The 23,649-nt window shown below is 36.1% G+C and overlaps 1 long non-coding RNA gene across 2 annotated transcripts in view; it reads left to right on the top strand.

Moving 5' to 3' along the window:
- The first annotated feature begins 1,749 nt into the window (after nt 1–1,749).
- Nucleotides 1,750–23,649, top strand: part of LOC103162921 — a 30,732-nt gene continuing 8,832 nt past the window's right edge. The window contains exons 1-3 of one of the 2 annotated variants that reach the window (XR_004770485.1): nt 1,750–1,840; nt 2,500–2,649; nt 16,040–16,106. This is a non-coding gene — a long non-coding RNA (uncharacterized LOC103162921). The remainder of the gene's footprint in view (nt 1,841–2,499; nt 2,650–16,039; nt 16,107–23,649) is intronic. The other variant, XR_003486689.2, reaches the window with a different exon arrangement.

The following is a 23,649-nucleotide window of genomic DNA, read 5'->3' as shown; positions in this document are numbered from 1 at the left end:
CATATGAGATACATGTTGAAGCATAACAGTCATTCAGAATACATGTCATTTAATAAATTAATAAATAATTAATATAGAAAATTTCCAATCAGAAAAGTATTTCATTTCCCTCCAAGTCCAGAGCTGGACATGTGCAGTTATTCACTTTTATTCAAACAAACATCTGATATTTGTTACAAAGAATGTTATGATGTCCAATTCTTTTGCTATATTTGTGACAACAGAAACTCAATAGGGAAAAGATGATGGATAACATGTAGATAAAAAATGTGAATATTTTGTATATAATAAGGACTTAGCATTCATCCATGATCACAGGAATCCCACGGGAAAGACAAATCTATTCTTTGAATAGAACCAGTAGAACAAGATCACCATGAAAATTCACTAATATGCATAGATATAAGGTGAGTGCTTACCTAGAGCTAAGAAAAACCAATGTGAAAAAAAAAAGAAACTGGTTTTACTCTTGTGAACAATTGGGAGCTAAGTATTTAGATGTACAAACAAACAAAGGCCCTGCTCAATATTGTTCATCCTTAGAAGGACTGTGTTTTCATATGAAAGACAGACTTCCACAAATCCTTCCTGAATTTGTGCTAATAGCATTCAGTATTTCAAATTGAATTTTATGAGTATAAACTCATATTACAAAAGGAATATACATTTGTGGAGATGTATGTAATATAATGTTAATAAAATTAAACCTGAATTATACATAGCAAAGTGATGGGAAGATGTCCTTCTGTATGTTTTGAATATATGTTTCTCTTATTGGTTAGTGAATAAAGTTGTTTCATCCAGTAAAGAGGCAGGATTTAGACAGGGGGAAAATCCAAACAGGGATAGAGAAAGGTAGTAGGCAGAGTTAAGGAAAATCCATGTAGCTGCTGAGATGCCCTTCAGAGAGTCATCAATGGTAAGCTAAGACCACATAGAGATACACAGATTAACAGAATTAGATAAATAATTAATAGAGAGCTAGGGAATAAGAAGCCTGAAGCATCGGACAAACAATTTAATAGTATAGAAGCCTCTGTGTGTTTTTTGGACTAAATAGCTGCGGGACTATGTATGATAGAAACCAGTATACAACAAAGCAATTTAATGTAAGGCTTTTTTTGAGTTGTTTTAGATTTTACAAAAATGAATTACATCTTACATCAGTTTTCCTTGTTATACTATGAAATAAATTATTATGGCTATATGACTATATTATGAAATGAATTGTGTATTTTTTAACTTACCATAGTTCACTCTTTTAAGTTAGTTCTCAGAAAAAAAGCTGTGCTTAGCAGAAATAACAACAAAAATGTTAAATCTACTTTTTCCTAAAGTTAATTTAATCTTTCACTAATAATTCGTGTAGATATCTTTTACAATTCCACTTTAGAGTTAGAATCATCAACTATATGAAGCAAATTAATAATTAAAAAAGCAATTTAAAAATTCTGATTGCAACAATATTAATGAAACTTAAAACCATAGCGATGTGAGGAATTACATGTTTTTCTCTATTAAATTAACTACAAGGTATAGTGGGAAATTACCAATACGGAGTCAGGTAGAAATATAAGGGTATTTAATAGGGAAAAGCCTTACTTACAGCCGGCGTGGTAGAGGTCTGTACAGCAAGAAGCAAAGAGAAACCGAAAGCACAAATGCAGTCACACTACATCACTCTGACCACGCCCTCACAAGCATGGTCAGGCACACCTGTAGCCAGCCCCTAAGAAGGTGTGGCTACAGCTTCCCCTACAACAAGGCTCACACTCACTTGAATCAATACTAAGGTATATAACAGATCAATGGAAACAAATACAGATCACGGTAAACTCAGGTAACAATACAGGCATACTTACTTGCTGTGAAGGATTAGCAGTTAATAAACTACGTTTCCTTAAGTCTTATTGTAGTTTGAATGTGAAATGCTTCCAGAGTCTCATGTGTTTTCATACTCATGTTTCCCCAGGCTGTAGAACCATGAGGAGGTTCTCACTATCGATAGTGGTTTACTGGCATGTTCCTTGAGGTTTTGTAACCCATCCCCACTTGCTGTTCATTCTGTTCTTCCTGACTGAGTGTAAACACGATGTGATTACAGAGAGGCTGTTGCATTTTTGGTTGCAGAGTCCTGGCTGTATGCTATGATGTCAGAAATTGATAGTGTTGTTCAGATGGTACTTGTTTCAGAGGTATAAATGTGCTGAAATAGAGATCACAATGGTTTAAGAGAACTGAGGACAGGCAACGCATGTTAGTGATTAATTTGCTCACAGAGTCCCTGGTGGGACAGTTCACAAGCTCTGAAGATTTTTCTCCATTTTCAATGGAGAAATGACTGTCCTCCAAGTCAGTAAGAGATTTTTCAATTCACACTTTTTGTTACTATGTGGATGTATTTCTTGCATTCAATATTATCCATCAATACAATGTGTATGTACTAAGTGTTTTAATTTCATTTTTCCATGTTTTCCCATTTGTCTCCATTTTCAACAGAGACCATGGAGTGTTTGAGGTTTCAGAATTATGAGACATTTGATGGGAAAATCTGGAGACATTCAGTGGAGCCAGCCTATGGAAGAGGATATGTATGCTGTAGGCAAGAGTGTTAGAGGGACATGGCTACCTAAGTGCTTTGGAACTAAGGTAATTTTAGTAAAACTCTATAATGGCAGGTATGGAAATGCAGGATTTGGAGTTTGCTCTGCTGGGTGTTGGTCTTACTTGGTTCAATTTTTCTAAGCTATGCTCTCACCCTTCCTTCCCTTTCAGAATGGAAAGTCTGTCCCATTTTATATTGAACTATGTAATGTGTTTCTTGGTTTTGCAGAGGTCCATAGTTAGGAGATTATCTTGAGTCTCTCCCTTTCTCTTCTAGAGACACAGTCTCAGTCTGTTATTCTAAGTGACCTGGAGCTCACCAGGTAGTCCAAGATAGGCTTAAAACCCACCTGCCTCTGCCTCCCAAATACTGAAAGCCTGTGCTGTCATATCATCAGCTGCCTTGGATCTCAAAAGAGATTTTATACTTCTAAAAGTTACAGGAATGTTTAAAGTTGGACTGACTACACTTGAATGAATTTTGCATGAAGAACAGCTGTCTGGTCACATGCCTATTGGAGTTAGATGTGGAAAAATGAGATTGAACATAAGATGTCCTTCAGAGGGTCATGTGTTTTAACCTTACTTCCCAGCTGGTGAAACTGTTTGGGAAGACTCTGGAACCTTTAGGAAATGGCGCCTCATTGTAAGAAGTGGAATACTGGGATAGGCCATGATGTTTTGTTTCCCAGCCCCACTTTTATTTTCACCATCTTCCACCTAAGTATGGTTGCAGCATGGCCATTCAGCTTCTTGCTCCTGCCACATAACTTTCCCTCCGGCTGCCAAGTGTTTGCTGCCATGACAGGTCCTAACACTTTGAATGAGTAAGACACAGTTAAACTGTACTCCTTTGAATTGCTTTGTCAGGGAATTTTATTACAGTGAAAAAAAGAGATAAAAGAAAGAAAAAAAAGAAAAAGAAAGATAAAAGATTTCTGTAAAAAATCGAGAAAGATATGATTCAAAGGAAAAAATCGCTTAATACACAGATGTTGTATTGATAGGTAGTAGTGAATACAGGAAATGCATCCATGTCTTAACAAATACTAGGAGTTCAGAGATCTAGACTTAGCACCCTGGAGGACAGCCAGTGAAAGATGAAAGTAAGGTACTTGCATGATAAGAAGCCAGAAGAGATCATCCTATATTCACTGTACTAAAATGGGTAGTCACATGTTACTTTAGTCACACAATGCCAAAGTTTACCAATCACTGTTTTGAAACATACAAAGCACATTACAGATCCTATCATATCTTTCATTTTTAAATGTCATTGTACTGAGGGACCAAGCAGGACTAAACTGTTTCAGTAACATCCCACTGTGATAAACGTAGGATTTGTGTGCAGCCTAGCCATCCAGTTCCAGAAAAAAAAATAGTTACTTCTTACTGTGATTACTGGCTGCCATTCTGCACAGGACCTCACTTCTCCTTTAGCCTCTGACAGAATGGCACTGGCAAATGGCTATTATTGTTGTCCTTGCCTCAGCCTGTTGAGGTAGAAAATGTCCTTATCTCTGCTTATCTTCAAACTACAGAAAAAGCCACTACAACAATCATATAAATACACAGAGGCAGACTGCAACATCTACACTTGAGTAACACTGCCCAGACACCTGGCAAGAAACCATGTGTAATGCTAGGTTTGGGCATGACCTAAGGTTCATTCAAAGGGATTGATTTACTACTCATATCTGCTACTTCAGCCTTATTTTCCTCTAATATTCACTCTTACCTGAGCAACCATTCACTGTCTACATTCTGACCTCTATATTTATATACTTTATGCACCTAAATTAAACCTCTTTCTGGGTTACTGGAACATTGTGTCCACAAATCTATAACAACAGAGAGGCAGTTATTTAAAAAAAAATCTCTGGTTCTATAAATCACTGGAATTGTTCAATGTTGGCTTTAGGATTTAACAGGTTGCTCTATGTTTCTCAGAAGGAGGGGTTCCTCTGTGTCTCACCCCTGTTCCTTTATTTAGTTCTCTTATCACAATTGGTAACTGGATTGTTATATAGAGATATTTTCCTATAAGGCATAGATAAAAGCTACCCATAACAGAGACAAATGAACTGCTCTGTGAGGAATGCTATATGATCCAGGGTTATAATAACCCCTTGCTTTTCAGAGCACTTGTTTTGGGTATTCCATTGATCTTCAGATACTCTCTGTTAACTTAATTAAAAGTACATTCAAAATTCAAATACCTTTGGCCATGTTGACCTTAGTCTTGTCCTCCACTTTATGTATTTAAATGCAAGACAATAGAACGTCTAAAAATCAAGTAACCTAACATAAAATAATTTGCACTTGAAAACATAGTCAAATGCCATCTTCTTAATATATGCACATCATTTACACTCTAGACAAGTTTTTTAATGGGAGAAAACACATGAGGTAATTAACATGGATCATGTTAGGAAAACCAGCTAACAATAATAGTGTTGTTCTTCTTGGCATAACTCTCAGTGTGCAACAGATGTCATTAGTTTAGCAAATTTCAACAATGCAAAATAAAATAAGGAGAGCTTTTCTAGTAAACACTATGTTTAAAAAAGAAAGCTATTTGTCAGGGCATCCATGCCTAGTTAATTCTTTTAGTTTCTATGACATTTAACTCATAAAATTCATGATAGTGTAAGTAAAAATGGTAAGGTCAAAATGCCCTTAAAATATTACATAGTAAGCAGTTACCCTACCTTTACAGGCACACGTTAGCCCAACAATGGGGGTCTCTTTGAACAAGGACATTGTAGAAATACTCTATCATTGTTATAATTTCTGAGAAATAATGGACATGATTTTCTCTTCCACATGTTAATTTATATCTTACACAAGTAAATGGATATCTGACTTACAGCTACTTATACTATGACTTCAAATATACGAAAGCAAAATTCCATATTCAATAAATACAGTAACCACAAAATAAAAGTTAGGGATTTTTATAGCTCTCACTTTTCTCCAAATGAGTTAATCTTTGTAGCATAAAAGATAAAATGATGAACTATAAAAAATAATGAACAAAATAAAATTTGTTAGTTTTCTGAAAATTCCAGCAATTTTAATTTTCATATATTTTTAGGAAAATGTAATATTCATGTTTTAAAGAAACTTCAAGACATTTTGCCTGCTTTGAATTTTGCAATTACAAATTTACTAAAGGTGGCAGCTAAATTTTCTCAGAGTGACATGCTTACTGCGGAACCTTTGTTAATGAAGATCTGTGGATTAAAACGTCATATTGCCTATAACGTTTACATGGTAATTAAAAGCTATGAGAAATCCCCATGCCTTAATTTTAACAGCCATTATCTTTTCATTAAAACCAGCCATATATTACTTAGGAAATTTACTTTCTCTTTTTTTTTCCAGATGGAAATGTAAACAAAAATATATTAAAACAGATCTTCTATGAAAATCTGACATTTTTGCTTCATAACTGTGTGAAGCTCACTATTGCATAGAACACTTATGGTATTTGCCAACATAGAATTTCAATTACAATATTATGACTATGGTCTTGGCATTTGGGAAATTGCAGGCATATGTGTATATTTTGGGAGTACATACCTTCATTAAGGTACCAAATTTTGGAGTAAAGTTTTCTGTGGAAGAGCTATCTGAGGGAAACCAAGAACTTTCCTTAATCTAACATTTTACTGGATGATATTTGTCTTTCCTCAACTTTTCTAAGACTTATTACATTTGCATATGTATTCCCACTGCATTTACTACAGGAATCAGGGAAAGACATGATATCATTTTGTCAAAATATCTAGACAAGAAGAGAATTGAAAGTTAGTTTAAATATTATTCCTGTATTTATTCTAAATTACCAAGCATATAGAATCATTTGGGTCAAAACATAACTTTGTGTACATTTCTTGTTACAATATGGACAAATGTACCCTCTTGTTGTTTTGAAGATAATGTCATAGCTTTCATGGTTTGAGTGAACATGCCCCAAGTGCTATCATGAAGACTCGATACCAAATAGTTCTGTGATGTCTATGTTGTGCTGTACATTGCAGGATGATTAGCTGTATCCTTAACTTTTATTTGTAGGTGTCCACTCTATCTGCCTTGATATGGCCATGCCAAATGCGTATAGATTCTGAATATGCTATATAGGTAGAAATAGGTGACCCCTGGTACCTTTATCTAAACACATTCATTCTACTTGAAAAGAAATGTAAAAGATATAAGAAGGATTAAAAAGGGGGGGATGGGGGAGCTGGAGGAGAGGAGGAAGGAGGAACTGGGATTGGAATGTAAAATATAAATTAAAAAAATGAAAAGAGGATGAAGATATTAAGAGTAATGGTGCAGAAATAAAAGGGCAGAGAGTGATAGGGAGTGTGATCTTGCCAGAACTAATTTGATAGTTCCATGTACTGCCATAATTCTTATCAGTTCTTCCCTAACACATAATAAGTTCTTGCATTCAAGAGTTAAACATGAACAAGAGCACTGGTTTCCTGGTTGGTTCTTCCTTGTAAGCAGGAGTTTCTAATAGTGTGTAGTATTATAGCTCAAAATGAAATCATGCATACAAAATGCTTAGTAAGATTTAAAATTGATTCATATCTGGGCATCCACACCACTGCTTATGAGCAAGAATTCTATTTAGAAGAAATGATATATGTGTATATGTGTATAAATACATGCAAAAACAAAAAAGATTAAATGTTAATGATTTCCAAGTAACACTAATAAAATTAATATACTTACAATGTTAATTTAAACATTTAAGAAAATATATCCTCATGTAAATATTCATTTCTGGGAAGCTAATTTAATTTATTATGTGATTGTGTGCCCTGATTAAGATGACTTTTTAAGAGAAAGTTTTCCTATCAGATAGATTTTTCTCATCATATACAGCATATTTATTAAGTCTGAAGGCCCAGTACTTAGAATCCTTCATAATGACAGTAGTGCTCCTTGCCAATATAATGTTGGACTACTGCTGTGTCTTTTCCAGTACCTTTTCTGGTCCATTACAGGAAAACTGAGCTCCTTGTTCTTGCAAGCTAAATTCAGCTTTTAGATATCTCCTTAAGCAAACATCAGTTGCTGTCAAATTTCTCAATCTAGCTTGAACTCAGATATTTTGAAACTGTCAGTATTTCAACTATGAGGAATATTGCTACTCTTGGGAATACATGCTGGCTAATCAATTCCACTTGACAGGAGTTCCTTCCTGTCCTTAAAGGGACCCTTGTCCAAGAGAAAATAGGTTAGATAAATCTTTATGTGTCACCATTTTATATAAAGTACTCAATAAAGTCAAACAGAAATTTGAAATCTGTCTTTCTTTAAAATTGTCTGTACAGATTTGCATTTAAAATGAAACAGAAAATGGCTAGTAACAAATGATCAGTGCACTGTACATTGCAGAAATAAAATTGCCAAGCATTTTTTATGAATATAAATTTAAACTGTCTCTTGTTTTAGGAGAGAAAAATGTCTGTGTCCCTACAAATGTCTGCCTGGTCACAACCCTTTTAAAAGACTGACCCATTTAATCCAGTACAAAATGTACCTGATGTCCACCTATTTGAATAATTACCTTAAAGGGACCATTAAGAAAAAGGAAGGAACAAAGACAAATTTACCTGTCCTTACCAATTTCCATATCTCTCTAAAAGCATATCTCCAAGCTTCATTATTCCTCTTTAACTAATGGGAAGCCCATGGTACAGTTGTGGCTGCTGCCTGTCACACTGTTAGTATCATATTAGAGCTCAGTAGAAGCATTCTGGCCAAGAGAGCTTGGCTTTGCTAAGGAACAACAGATACTGCCTTTTATTCATAGTGCAGTGAACATTTTGTAATCTGTGTGCTGGTAGGAAATCACTGAAATTGTAGATAGACAAAAGAGATGACAGTGATAGGCTTCCAAGTAATCTAAGAGCACACCAAATCCAAGACTGATAGTGTACTCACATATGTAGTACAGAAGCCATGGCTGCAAACTATATTGAAAACCAAGAAAATAAGTTAATATTATTATGAAGGACGTGGTCCTCCGGATATTCTATAAAGGCAATGGGGTGGAGCAGTAAGTACTGCTTTGAAACCACTTTTCTACATGAAGTTAAGTGTGCTATCTGTCATTATGAGAACAGTTTTCCCAGTACGAGAGAAGCTCTTTCATCCACATTATCACTAATTAGCTGACTACTTAATCAAGGTAGCATTACTGTCTCATGCAGTGAATGGAAAAATATCAAGGATTAAAACTGTGTTTCCAGATTGTAACATCCAGCTACCTGCCCAGATTCAGAAGATCAACAGTGGGGTCTGGAAAATGGGATATCTATAAGGGATCTAGCAAGCTCTGTACAGTTTGACCTCAGAATTCTTTCCTATGCCTAGTTGAGCATGATGTGCTGCAGTAGTTTATACCTCACTCAACATATTTTTAACTTATAAGGATTTTCCATCAGATGAGTAAGACTTTCCTGCCTTAAATTTTCTGTATTTGTTGACTAAGAGAGGCATTTGTCTGTATGGACCCTGTGATCTGCCATTCAGGTCATACAATCCCAAACACAATTATAAACTCCTTAATATCACTGTATACTTTTCTAATATCTCAGTTTTTCTCATTTTTTAAATTATGTGCTTATGCATGTGCTTGGGTCTGGCTTTCTAAACAGCAGTTCAGTTTTCATTAAGGGTAGAAGGCAGTGTTGGTTTCTCTGTAACTAATATTACAGGAAATTTTACTTAACCAAGTGTGGGTGCTACGAATCAAACTCAGGTCCTTCAGTAGAACTCTATATGGCTTTAACATCTGTGCCATCTTTCTGCAGCTCTAAAATATTTTGTGACTGTTTTTCCCTTAAATGAGGACCTCTTGATTTTACATGTTATAACATGGTATATATGATTCTCATAAGTCTAACACATAGTCACAATATTACAGAAATTTGAAAACTATTTCTTCATTAAATGAATAAAAGCAAGTTATAAATAATCAGTGTGAAAAATCATAATTTATTTCAGTCAAGCATCATTAGGGTCTTTCCTGGAATTATGGTCTATTTTGATGATGGATACAATTATCTTATTGTAAAGCGTTTTAAGTACTGGAAACAGAAACAGAAAACCCAAATACCCATTGAGCAATTAAGGATAATCCAACAATTGTGTTTTAACTGAAAAGAAGTTGGAATGAAAACAAAGACAGGAAGATGAAGATGAAAAGAATAGGAACAGCCTATCTTTCTATGAGGAGTTTGTGGTTTGCCCAGTAGGCTTAAACATGGAGATAATTAATAAAGTTCACGACAGATTCACAAATTGATTAGAATGGGATAACACATAATGATGAAGTTATTATCTTAACATTATTGAATTTTTATGGTCAAAATTTAATCAGAAATAGATGAGATAGTGAAACAAGTATAATCTGAAGTTAGTTGAAAAGGAAAACAGAATTTAACTGGTTTAGTACAGATAAGGGAAAAGAAACAATGATGTATGGCTTTAGGCACCTTGATATGGTCACTATGTGGGTGGTGACACAACTGAACAGGATCAAGAGCATACCTTGTGAGTTTAAAATATGATGAGCCCACATTTGAACAAAAACTTGAGATGCCCATGGGTCATCCTGTGAGGTTGTGGGAAAGATGTGGAGCAGTGACAACAGCACCAGACAGAAGGCAGTGAAAGTGGGCATGGGAGCCACGGGCAAGTGGGTGGCAGCTAAGTGCCTAGGTGACTCAGAATCTTGATAAAGTAAAAAAAGGAAAGTAGAAGAGGCCCAGAGAAGCACAAATGTTAGAGAGTTGCTGGGGTGATGGATGGAAAGTTTTGTGATTTAAAATTTTTAGGCATCTGTAAACCTCGAAGAAATCCAGAAGACAGTCTAGAAATCAAAATCCTCTGGTTTGGACAAATGATAAAACTGAAAAGTATCCACCATGAATATCTTTTTCTTGCAAGGAACTTGCCTAGCAAAGTAAGAGAGTTGTTTCAAGAGCGTAAAGGTTTTCTTAGCATATGAGGGATGACTTTAGACCAGGTCCCATAGCATTAGCTTTGATAGAAATGAATGAAGATAAATAAATGTAGAAAATTGCCATATACAGTGTGAGCTTTGAAGTATTTTGATTTATCTTCTTAATCATACATCTAAAATTTCCATTTACACTGGGAAATTGCTTAAGATTACGTATGTCAGCAGAATGTGGGAAGTCACAGAGCATTGGAATCCAGGAATGCTGAAAGGCCAATGTTCTGATAATGCAGATGTATTTTGGGCAGGCGTTTCATGTATTTGCATTCTAGAATAAGAGGAGTGGAATCCATTGTTAGAAACAAAAGGCACAAACAGCACTGATGCAGGCCATTTACCAAAAATGTCAGGATTTAAGATAGACTTAGGCATTCCAGAACCAAAGAAGAAAATACAAAGAAAGAAATTGTGAGTGCATTTCAGATTACAAAATACACTTATTTAAGATAAACAGCAAGTATGTTGGGACATGCCTCAAATCACAGAATTAGAAGGCAGAGGCAGGAAAATTACTACAAGCTTGGGGGCATACTGGACTACATAAGTTATTTTCAGGCCAAATAGGTCTACATTTTCTAAAAAGAAAGTGACAGACATGAAACAAAGAGAACATGTGGTCAAAATCTACAAAGGACATATTTATAAAAGGAAAGATTTTAAACTAAACTGGTAAACTATGAATAACAGAATATCCTCTTCAGTGTATGTGGGAATTACCAAATGGGTTGAGGGCATGAGAACAAAACAACAGAGATGTGGAGATGCACTTATGTTCTGCTGGAAAATAGTTTTCTAAGTTGTCAGACTGGGACTCACACTGTCATCACTAATGACTCTTGTGCCTTTGAACTGAGACTATGAATGAGCACAGTTGATTTTATTGAATTACACAAAAATATTTTGATAATTTTTCTGTTCTAAACTCTTTAGATTTTCACTGAACTGGTAATGTTCTGTACTGGTAACTTCATTGGAACTCTGTCTTTAAAATGGTAATTCATAGAACTATTTACTTTGATCCCATGAGCATATTGTTGTCATCTCTCTCTCTCTCTCTCTCTCTCTCTCTCTCTCTCTCTCTCTCTCTCTCTCTCTCTCTCTCTCCATCTACCTCTCTCCTTATCCCTGCATCCCTCCTTCTATATGTGTCCATGTGTACTCATGGATGTCTGTGTGTCTGTGTGTATTTTTTCGTATGTGTTCCTGGATGCATGTATGTGTCCATGTATGTGTTCATGGATGTCCCCCAGCAGACTCTGGGTCTGTGTCCATGTGTTTGGTTCTGTTCTTCATGCAAGTCTGCTAGGGGAAAAAGACATTGTAGCTAAAAAATTACCCAGTGAAAGTAAAAGATGGATGATACAAAATCAAAGTGATATTTAATGAGAGCACAAAGCATGCTATCTACTCTTTGGCCATATAACAATAACAGTTCATTTATAGTAACAAGTCAGAACTCACATTGATAGACATGTGGGGTGTATGTAGATATAGATGTCAGCAGTAGAAACACACAGTTAGTGGTGTCAGAATATTTTCTTCTGATTCAGTTTCTCAGATATGAGAGAGTATTTTTAATTTAAAGTCCAATTAAGTAAGTGTGGTGATTATACTTCATTGGTAACTTGGATGATTTGAAATCACTTTTAGGAGACATACCTATTTGTGTGCTTATGAGGGACTTTCAAGAGTGTTCATTAGAGAATGGAAAGTGGTTGAAAATGGTTGGCACCATGTTATGAGCTCACATATTTCACTGAATAACAATGGAATAGAAGGAAATGTGAGCATATTGTGACCAGTGGCCTCACACTCTTGATGTCATATCTTTCTTCCCTAACATGCTGGGCACGATCATTCAACTAGGAGTCAATATAAATTCTTGCATTGTTAAATAACTTTGTGACAGAAAAAGAAATGACAGTAATACTAATCAGTATGGCTTTCCTCTATTTGTCTACAGCTCCCACCATAGTGTGAGTGTGAAATGTTCCCCACAGGTTCATATATTTGACATTTGACCTCCAGCTGATAGTGTTATTTTGAGAAGTTGTAGAGCCTTTGGACATGTACTTAGGGGACAGGAATTGTTCATTAGGAAGTGGCTTTGAGGATGTTACTAATCATTGTTCCTACCACACATCCCTGCTTCCTGTTTTTCTACCAATTGACAAGTCACCTCACGCAACATAAGTTCTGTTTTGTTATTTCTGTTATAGTGGAGTGATATCCTCTGAAGTCACAAGTATAAACAGTTAATTCCTCCCTTAAGTTGTTCCTGACATGTATTTGTCAAGGCAATTGTACAGCTGTGGAGGAAACAGAATAGATGGAAAAAGGCATACACGGGTAGGACATTTTTATACTATGCATTGTTGGGATAGTAGTGTAGACATAGTATAATGTAAAATTAAGTGAGACAATGGCCAATTTACCTTAATTATGAAGAAGACAAGTAGTGTATTTAGTTGAGGTTGCATAGAGAAAACCAATGACTGAGGTATTAGAAACATTATCTGAAAGCTTATAGAAGTTAATATGTAACAATACAGAAGTAGTAATGGAAAGATCAAACTTTAATAACTGAGTAATAAGAGGAGACATCTTGAGTGACAGTCAATGATAATAACAGTAAGAGCATTGTATGAAGTAGTATAATGGTGTGAGCTATGAAGCTCATGAAATCTTCATGGGGGAAATCAGAATACTTCAATGATACAATAAAAAGAAATAATTCTGGCTTCAAGATAAATAATTATAAAATGCTAGAAAAAGATTAAAAGGTACTTTTAGATATGAGCTGAGGAGGCAGGGATGTAAATCACTCTTTCCCCAGAGGCTTATTGTTGAGATATTTGAGAGATCAAGAGGTGAATACCAGTTTTAAAAAAAATGGACCATGAGCAGAAGAGAAGACTGAGGAAAGGTGGAATGTTGTAGATTTTATATGATGTTTAGAATTCTATGATAATGCCCAAACCTGGAATAAAATATATTACAAGGTGTGCTCTGTTTAATTGAAAGTTACAGATGTGCATTAGTGATAAATACTGGCTCCACTGCCAGAGGCCCCAAAGACTGTCCAAGCTCCCCAAATGACACCCACATTCAGTATTTGTACCTAGTGCATGAATGGCTTTGGGAGCCCATTCCCTATGGAAGGATACTCTCTCAGCCCAGATACATATCCTAGGTCCTGTCCCAAATGATGTGACTGAGTTTGATGATCCCTCATGGGAGGCCTCACCCTCTCTGAGGACTGGGTGGGGGGATGGGGAGGAGAATGGGCCAGGAGAGAAAGGGAACTGGTATTGGCATGTAAAATAAGTTTGTTTTTAATTCAAATAAAATTAACTTAATAAATAGAAGGAAAGTGACAGACATTAGAAATAGATAACTTTGCAACTCTAATATACTTAGTTTCTAGTGAGTGCTATGGAAGGTGTAGATGGGTTTGCACAATTCTATAGAGATAGCTTCCTTTCCCTTGGACTTTCCCAAAAATTGTTATCTGAGCTCACAATCTTTGACTTTTCATTAATATTGAAGGGTTGATGATCAATTATGATAGAAAGAAATATGATAATTACAACTTTGCAAAGCTCACCATGGACCTATTATTAATGCTACAATTAAAGTACATACTAATGTGATTGTGAGGTCTACTCTAGTAAGGGATGGAGGATTGCGGAAGGCCAGAGGTTGAGAAAGACATGAATGACTATAGCTGAATGAGATACACACTCACATCACAGGCACTTCAGTACATACATCCTAGCACACACAGGGGAAGGCTGACACATCAACACATGCATGTTGGGACATAGATGTGAAAGCTGACACATTGACATCTACAGGCTGTCACACACTTGTGAAGGCTGACACACGAATACCTACAGAGTAGCACACACATGTAAATTCTGCCAAAGGCCAAGATATATGCCTGCCATAGGTCCTTCTCTTGATCTCAAGGGCATACTAATAAAACTTGGCATAGAGCAACATTTTGAATGGAATGATTATAAAAGATAATGCATCATTGCTTATTTTGTGTTCCTCAGGTGTCCAATGTCAGTCATCACTTGCTCATTCATAGTCCCCTGGATGTCCAGTGTTAGTCATTGTTTTGGTCTGCTATGGATAGTCAAACTAGTTCTGTGTTATTTTAAACATAATTAGTCCTTATAGACTTTTGCTCCTTTCAGGGATTTATCTTCTGCCTTTTTTACTATTCCTCTAGGGAAGTTAAACTAGATATCCCATTTATGTTTCTCTATGTACAGATAAACATGGGCCCATGCTACTTGCTCTAGAGCTGCATTTCACATTCTAGGAAGTAACTGCCCTAAAGGTGGAGAATCCCTGACATCCCCAGACCTCAGTGTCTTAAATGGGCCATAGTGACTATTCCCTGCATGTATTTATCCCATTGGTAAACAAAATAATATAAAAGTAACTGTATTTTAAAATTACATATGAAGGGCTTGAAACTAGCATGAATATTGCAAGTCAAAGGAAACAACTCTCTGAAACATAAAAACATCCACAGCCCCTTAGAAGACATGATAGCATTTTTTCCATTCATGTTTTAATTTCTCTTAAAACAGTTTTTATCATTTAACTACTAATATGAAGTAAGAGAGTTTGGAGCAAACAATTGAGTTATCATAATACAACATAATTGATATAAATTGAATCAATTTTGGAAGTCTTTTTTTTCATTTTTTTTGTTGGAAGTCATTTTTATCAACCTCTTTTTCTTTACTTAATTCAGGGTGACTCTGGTGTAAATGGGAACTCCCAAAAAGAAAGCTGTGCCTGCAGAGAGTGATTGACTGATTAGAAGTACTGTAGTGTAGAGAGGTTGAAAAGATGTAGGGCCAGAGGCTAATTACCTTATCTTAGGCTGGTTCTAGGTATCTGAAATAGCCATTTCTTGCCCATCTCTCTGTTGTGTAGGAACTAACATCTTTTTATTAATAGATAAACTATTATTACCTACTATCTAAATTATCTATTAGACCTATTAAAATCTATTATGGTAGTAGGTCGTTATTAACTCCAAAGCTCAGATAATGTCTTAAGCCTATAGGAAATATCTCCCATCTCTCTGTACCTGTCTCTCTCATGTACCCATCAATCTATTTTAAACTTTCCTTGATATATAAATGTCTCTGTTCTGTGAAACTATAAAAGTTCATGAAACTGCTTCTATGTTGTAGCATGGAATTTGGAGTAACCTAAGTCTGTGTTACAGGGCCATTGTCACTCAAAATGGCTCCAAAATTTAATCTTTTATTTCCTTTGAAATTAGAGCTGTGGATTTTGCATTGGTTCCCAAAGAGCACAAAAGGTCTCATCTTGTCCAATTTTTTTCCTGCCCTTTAGCTGTTAACTACACTCCAGTGCAAGAACTCAGGACTCATTTTTCAGGCTTCAAATCTATTTCAATAAGGTTTGTATGAATTTTGCCCTTCAACTTTTCCTCTTAAATGGACAAGATGCTATCTTTAATTTTCCAGGCCCTTCATCTATCTGTATTCGAGCTATTTCTTATCTGTTTATCAATTGTGATTTGATAAACACCACCTAGTATGCTCTGTATTACTAAATCAGTCCTTCACAGAGGGAGTTTTAAAACAATTCTAACTTAACAGCACTGTCTAAAGCCAAGCATTTATGTGAGTTTTAAACACATCACTTCAATGATAGTATTTTTTTGTTCTTATTTAAAATAAATTCTCCCATTATATAAGAAGAACCGACCAAAACACCATATTTCTCCCATATATTTCTCAAATGCATGAGTCTTAACAAACAGAAATAAAGTTTAAATTTCTGTGTCATGGATTACTTCTTGTTTTTGTAGTAGCCAGTTGCCTCTAACTAATAAAAGGACCAATTGCCAATAGAAAATAACATACTGAATAGAATATTGTGCTTGAATATGAGCCTAAGTATTAGTAGTTATTACATCTATGACATAAAAGTGTCTGATAATTTAAGGATTTAGAAAACCTGTCATGATTTTCCATTCATGACTATGTAGATTGAAATAGAGTTGAAAACCAATCTTTATAGAGTCCATAATAATGAACTCACTTTTCTGACCCCATAAAAAGAGTCACATAGCCTGTAAACATATTTTTTACTAGCAAACTGACATCAAAGTCCTCAGCCCTTGTGTATATTAGTGTTAGTGTGTTGTACACACCTGGAAAAATGCAAGAGAACATAAGAGAGTTTAGGGTCCTTAGTCAACTTCTAACTAATAATTGCCTCTTCCAAAGAATGATTACATACTCCAACTGCATTTGAATAGGAAATATTGTTGCAATTTAGAGCACTGTTAAGATATGTGTATGCTTTGGGAATTATTTCTCACTGAAACTTGCATAGGCCTCAAATCATAATAATAATAAATGAAAATAGGGAAAATCATAGATAAAAAGAAGAAAATATGTTGTTTACTAAATAAACTAGGAAAGTTTTAGCAATCAAATAGTGAAAGCTTAGATTTCTGGGAGGATGGTTACCTAAGAAATAAACAAATGCAGACAGTCTTTGACTTTCTCCCTCTCCAAGTAATTGCTTTCTTTTTGCATGAGGATGATATTACACCAGCAGTTTAAAATTGCATCTGGGTTCCCATTATGTTCTTGATTCTTTGACTTGCTTTTTTGTTTTTTGTTTTTTCCTGATTTGGGTGTGCTGTAAAATCTTAAGAATGATACTAAAAGACAGTAATTGATGTATGGCAGGTATTGTGGACTGCCTTTGGGGAACATTTTCCCTTAATTTCAGGCTATTAAGGGTCCAAAAGGCCCATGTCTGCACTGATGGGGAATGTTCTTCAGTATATACATTTCTCTTATTAGTTAATGAATAAAAACACTGATTGGATGATTGGCCAGACAGGAAGTGATGTAGCTGGACATAAACTTGCCACTTGCTAACCATAGACGTTTGGAAGTCTCTATAGACAGAAAGGAAGTGATGTAGTTGCTGGGCAGAATCAGGATATATGCAGGGACAAATCACTTTGTTCTCCGTGGAGATGTTTAACAGTCCTCATGTAGCAGGCAAACCATTTGCAGGTCTAGCATTCTTTGGTAAGCCAAGACCACGTGGACATATATGGATTAGTAGTTATGGGTTAATAATTAAGACAGAGAGAGCCAATAAGAAGCCCTAGCCATTGGCCAAGAATTTTATAATTATAGAACATCTATGCAAGGCATCTGGAGGTGAATTTACTCAGAAAATTCCTGAGGAGAAATAAGTCTGAGTGAGGCATTTGAATCTAGGAATGTGACATCATAAAGAGTTTCCCTGTAACTCTCTAATTCTTCATTATTCTTCCTACATTGCCATCACAGACATCAAATCTACTTGTGTGTTAAGTGATACTGTCTGTCCTTCTGACACTTTGTTTTCCGTGTAACATTTTATTAGGACCTGGTCCATTTGCAATGTAGTTCTTGTCACTCTTTGAATCGTGGGTTAAAAACAGCTTAGTTAACTGGGTTTTGCAGATAATCATATATGTATAGTGTACCAAGTAAATAAATAATTAGGAGGAAACTGAAAGGCAAAGGGAACTAAAGAACCTTTCAAATCAAAGCAAATTAGAATTAAAGGTATATATCAATGTTTGTGCATTTGGCATGTATTAGATTTTCAACACCCCCAAAGCCATAAAACAGAAATAAAAAGCAATGAAATCTATTTGTACAGTATATTTGGAGAAAAATCCATCAACATGAAAACACAAAGTGAAATAGGAAATTTAACATTAGAAGGAAAATAAAACCAAAATATAGGTCTTGGCATATTTAAAGCTTGTACATCTTTATTGCTTTTAATACAATCTAGAACCACCTGCTTAAAGGTAACATCAAACACAGTGGACTGGGCCCTCTCACATGAATCATTATTTAAGAAAATATCCACAGATTTGTCCATAGGAAAATCTGATGGAGGCAACTCCTCACTTGAGGTTCCCTCTTCCTTTTTGACTCTAGTATGTGTCCAGTAGACAACATAGGTTTTATCAGTACACAAACCTTCTCCTAACAAAGCAGATTCTATGTACTTTAACATTTCATAATTTAGGCTTTGATATGAGAATGTGTGTCTGATTTAACATTCAGATATAGGAAACAAATGTAAATATTCCCCACTGGGTTTCTGGACATATTTCTAAGGGAAACAGCTTTGATGGTAGTGATATTTTAGTGTGACTCCATCCTCTTCGAATATTAATCTGATGTTTTCATCTGCAATGACCATATTGTACCACAAGGCTTTCTTGTAGATGGAAAAAATAGTGAATGGGATGATAGAACAGAAAGCAGGAGTGAGTCTGGGGCACAGAATTACCTAGGGACAACCTGGGTAGTGTAATCCTTTGGACCCTTGTGGTAAACAGGAAATAAACCTTGCTTTGTTATTAGATTATTAAATCTATTATTTGAAGTCAAACACAATTCCTAACTGATGTGACCCAAGTAAACAATACTGAATTTAGGAGCAACAAGTACAAAATGTTACAGAATTCAAGCTGCGACAGCTAACTACCCATCATACTAGTTAATAAGCCATTTCTAAGTATCTGGGAGGCATAGTTCACAGCTTCAGAGGCATGGACAATTTCTGGCTATGTGGAGACGTGAGCAAACATGATTAAGCAGCAGAGATACAGAACTAGTTAGGAGGCATCTGCAGAAACACAAAGCATGGTGAATTTGCAATACAAAATGCAAGTATTTATACGAAGTACAAACTGCTTCACACTGCCCACATTTCTAAAGATGATCATTATAAGTTGTCTCTCTGGAGACAGTCCAAATAGTGGAGAGATGGCAGGTTGTGGAGGCAATCCTGGGCTGAGTCAGCCTATAGGCTGGTTTGTGAACTGGACCACTTCTGAAAGTCCCATTTGGCCTAATTATGTTAATGTTCCATCCCACAGAGTGAAGAGTATTGGTGGTTTGTTATTTTCTTTTCAGTCATTAAATTATTCCTTTCTGGATAGATAGATAGATAGATAGATAGATAGATAGATAGATAGATAGAATGGAGACCAAAGCTTTCACATTCATGTCAGACTTCATTTAAGCTCTGCAAGATGCCTTTAAAGTAATCTGACTGAAGATCAGTCCAGTTAGAGCTTCTGTTCTGAGAATATTGGAGAGCAGGAGCCGTTTATTGAACTGCATAGATTTTTCCCTGGTACTCTCCAGCTTCATAACTGAACCTTAAGTGGGAACATGCCACATTTAAGCTCATGCAGCTACAAAGTGCTTGTTAGGGCCTGTCTTCTTTGTAGCTGACACTTAGCTGGCACGGGGTCCTAATCTAGAGACAGCTCAAGAAAGACTTCTTTCTGCAACAATGAAGATGTGAGAACATGCCTACCAGTCCCTGTGGCAAGAAAATACCAATCACTTGATTTCCAGTCTTTCCTAATCGAAAGTGTAATGGAGGAAACCATTTCAATTCTTCACAAAATCCAAACCTAGATGATTTGCTTTCATCAAAACATTACTTTTAAATGAAGCTTATTGAGTCTTAAATGCAAATATGCAACTACATTTAGGAAGGCTGGGAAGCAATGGATATGCCACTTTAACTCTACAGCAAATAAAACAAAACTTTAATGAAACTGAAGCAACTGATTCTTGAGTTCAGAAGTCAGTCCCTAGACTCACAAATGTTCTTCATTTGTTTCCTTTCTCACCATCAGTTAATACGTTGGAGTGTTCAATTGTAATGACATCCTATCAAGAAGCTATAGTACTGTCTGAGCTACAAACAAACAAACAAACAAACAACAAAAAATGGAAATATACCTGAGAAAGCCAACTTCCTATAAAAACACTTATATTACAGCACTATTTGAGGGTCCATAGAAGCTGTTGAGGCTCCATTTTCATGTATCAGAGGAAACAAAATAACTCGATCCCTTTTTACAAGGTTAGTAACCCATCACTGCCTACACACCCTTAGATAATTTGCAAAGCCTTTTTACCACAGCAACAGAAAAGGTAACTAAATCAGATTCCAGAGAGTAAGGCACTTGTTATGGAAAAAAAATTATATATGACTCTTAAGCTTTCAAAAGTTGTTTTGGGGAGGAAGGTAGAAGAACTTGAAATTTTGCTCTAGAAAAAACAGAGAACACCATTAGTACGATGATGGGAACATGAAAAAGTAGAATGTTTAGGGCACATTGACAATGAAGGCCTAAGTCCCGAGGTTTCCAAGAGGAATTGGATTCTCCCAGGAATTAGGCTAAAGGCCATTAATATAATATTTTAGTCAAGAATTTGGTTTCATTTTACCCATTGCATGAGAAGCTGAGTGGAGTTTCTCAAAGATAATGAACTATTTTTTTGGTGGGGGACAATTCAAAAGAGAAGACCACTGAGACTGTGAAAAGAGTGAAGTGATTGAAAGAAAGTAAAAAAAAAAAAAAAAAAAAAAACACATGGCGTTCTCTGTGCAGGGCAGGAACATGAGCAAGTTAAACTTCCCCACAGAAGGGAGCCTGCAACTGCTCAAAATAGCAACCTGCATCAACCTGGGCAGCAGCAAAGGTACCCTGGGCTGTAGTCATAAAAAATAGGAGTTTCAGAGGGAAGCATGGAATTTGGCCAACAAATTCACAGAGTAGCTGAGGCCAGGCAGTGCATGACAGTGTCAGAGTGCTTGAAAAGAGGCTCTTCTTTGGTTTTTTTTTTTTTTGTTGTTGTTGTTTTTGTGTTTTTTTGTTTTGTTTTGTTTTGTTTTTGGTTTGTTTCTTTTCTTTTTTTTTTTTTCAGACAGGGTTTCTCTGTGTAGCTTTGGAGACTGTTCTGGAACTTACTCTGTAGACCAGGCTTTACTCAAACTCACAGAGAGAGGTTCTTAAAGGCTGTTGAGTGAAGCTTACACAGTAGTGGAGATCCCAGGCTATTGGAAATACCAAAACCATGGGATGTTTACCAAGGCTTTGTGTACTGAATATGGCAAAACTGGAAGAATGGGGCTTCCGAAGACCTTAGGATGCCACATAATTTCATCACAACTTGCCTTCCACAAAATCCATTACCTTTTCATGGAAAGGACTAGGAGATATCAGGCATAAAAGGAACATACCTAAACACGATAAAGGCAATATACAGCAAGCCAATAGCCAACATCAATTAAATGGAGAGAAACTCCATGTAATTCCTCTAAAATCAGGAATCCAGTTGTAGAGAGGAAGAAGTGATGAACAATGTGGTCAAGTCCATGCTGGGAAAACCCACACATCTATGAACACCTGATTTTTGACAAAGGAGCTAAAATTATACAATGCAAAAAAGCAAGCATCTTCAACAAATGGTGCTGGCATAACTGGATGCTGGTCTGTAGAAGACTGCAGATAGATCCATGTCTATCTCCATGCACAAAACTTAAGTCCAAATGGATCAAAGACCTCAACATAAACTCAGCCACACTGAACCTTATAGAAGTGAAAATGGGAAAGATCCTTGAACACATTAGCACAGGACTCAAATTTCTCAACATAACACCAGTAGCACAGACACTAAGATCTACAATTAATAAATGGCAACTCTGGAAACTGAGAAGCTTCTGTAAGGCAAAGGACACTGTCAGCAAGACAAATTGGCAGCCTACACAATGGGAAAACATCTTCACCAACCCCATCTCTGACAGGGGCCTTATTTCCAAAATACACAAAGAACTTAAGAAGTTACTCACCAAAACATCAAATAATACAATTTAAAAATGAGGTATAGGCCAGGCAGTGGTGGCTCATGCCTTTAATCCCAGTACTCGGGAGGCAGAGGAAAAGGATCTCTGTGAGCTCGAGACCAGCATGGTCTACAAGAGCTAGTTCCAGGACAGCCTCCAAAGCCACAGAGAAACCCTGCCTCACAAAAAAAAAAAAAAAAAAAAAAAAGTGAGGTACAGACCTAAAGACCTAAATAGAGAATTCTCAGTACAGGATTCCAAATACTGAAGAACACATAAGAAAATACTCAAGATCCTTTGATATCAGGGAAATTCAAGTCAAAACAAGTCTAAGATACCATTTTATGTGTGTCAGGATGGCTAAAATCAAAAACACCAATGACAGTCTATGCTGGAGAGAATGTGGATAAAGGGGAATACTCTTCCATTGCTGGTGGGAATGCAAATTTGTATGGCCACTTTCACAATCAGTATGAAAGTTCCTCAGGAAAGTAGGAAACAGTCTACCTCAAGATCCTGTAAGAGATGTACCCAAATGATGTATATTCATACCATAAAACATTTGTTCAGTTATGTTCATAACAACATTATTTGTAATAGAAAACTAGATGTCCTTCAACTAAAGAATGAATAAAGAAAATGTGGTATATTTACACAATGGAGTAATAATCAGTGGTAAATAATTAAACAATGGAATTCACAGGCAAATGAATGGAACTAGAAGAAACCATTCTAGGCCGGTCTTTGGTGGTGCACACCTTTAATCCCAGCACTAGGGAGGCAGGGGCAGGCAGATCTCTGTGAGTTCGAGACCAGCATGGTCTACAAGAGCTAGTTCCAGGAGCCTCCAAAGCCACAGAGAAACCCTGTGTCAAAAAACAAAACAAAACAAAAAACCAAACAAACAAAAGAAACTATCCTGAGGTGGTAACCCAGACACAGAAAGATAATCATGCTATGTACTCACTCATATATGGGTATTAGATATAGAGCAAAGGATAAGCAGCCTACAATCCACAACCCCAGAGGAGGTAGGAAACAAGGAGGACCCTAAGAGAAAACATATATGGACTCCCCCAGAAAGGAAAAGCAAAAAGTTCTCCTGAATAAATTGGGAGCATGTGGGAAGGGGGGTAGGAGAGAGAGGAGGGAAGAATAGGAGTGGGGAGGAGAACATGAGGGATCAGGAAGGTCGAGTTGGGTGAAGAACAGAGAAAGAGAGTAAGAAAGGACATATCTTAATAGAGCTGTTT

This window comes from Cricetulus griseus, chromosome 6 (assembly GCF_003668045.3).
Source record: "Cricetulus griseus strain 17A/GY chromosome 6, alternate assembly CriGri-PICRH-1.0, whole genome shotgun sequence".
Taxonomy (NCBI): Eukaryota; Metazoa; Chordata; class Mammalia; order Rodentia; family Cricetidae; genus Cricetulus; species Cricetulus griseus.
This window is presented reverse-complemented; position numbering and strand designations above follow the sequence as displayed.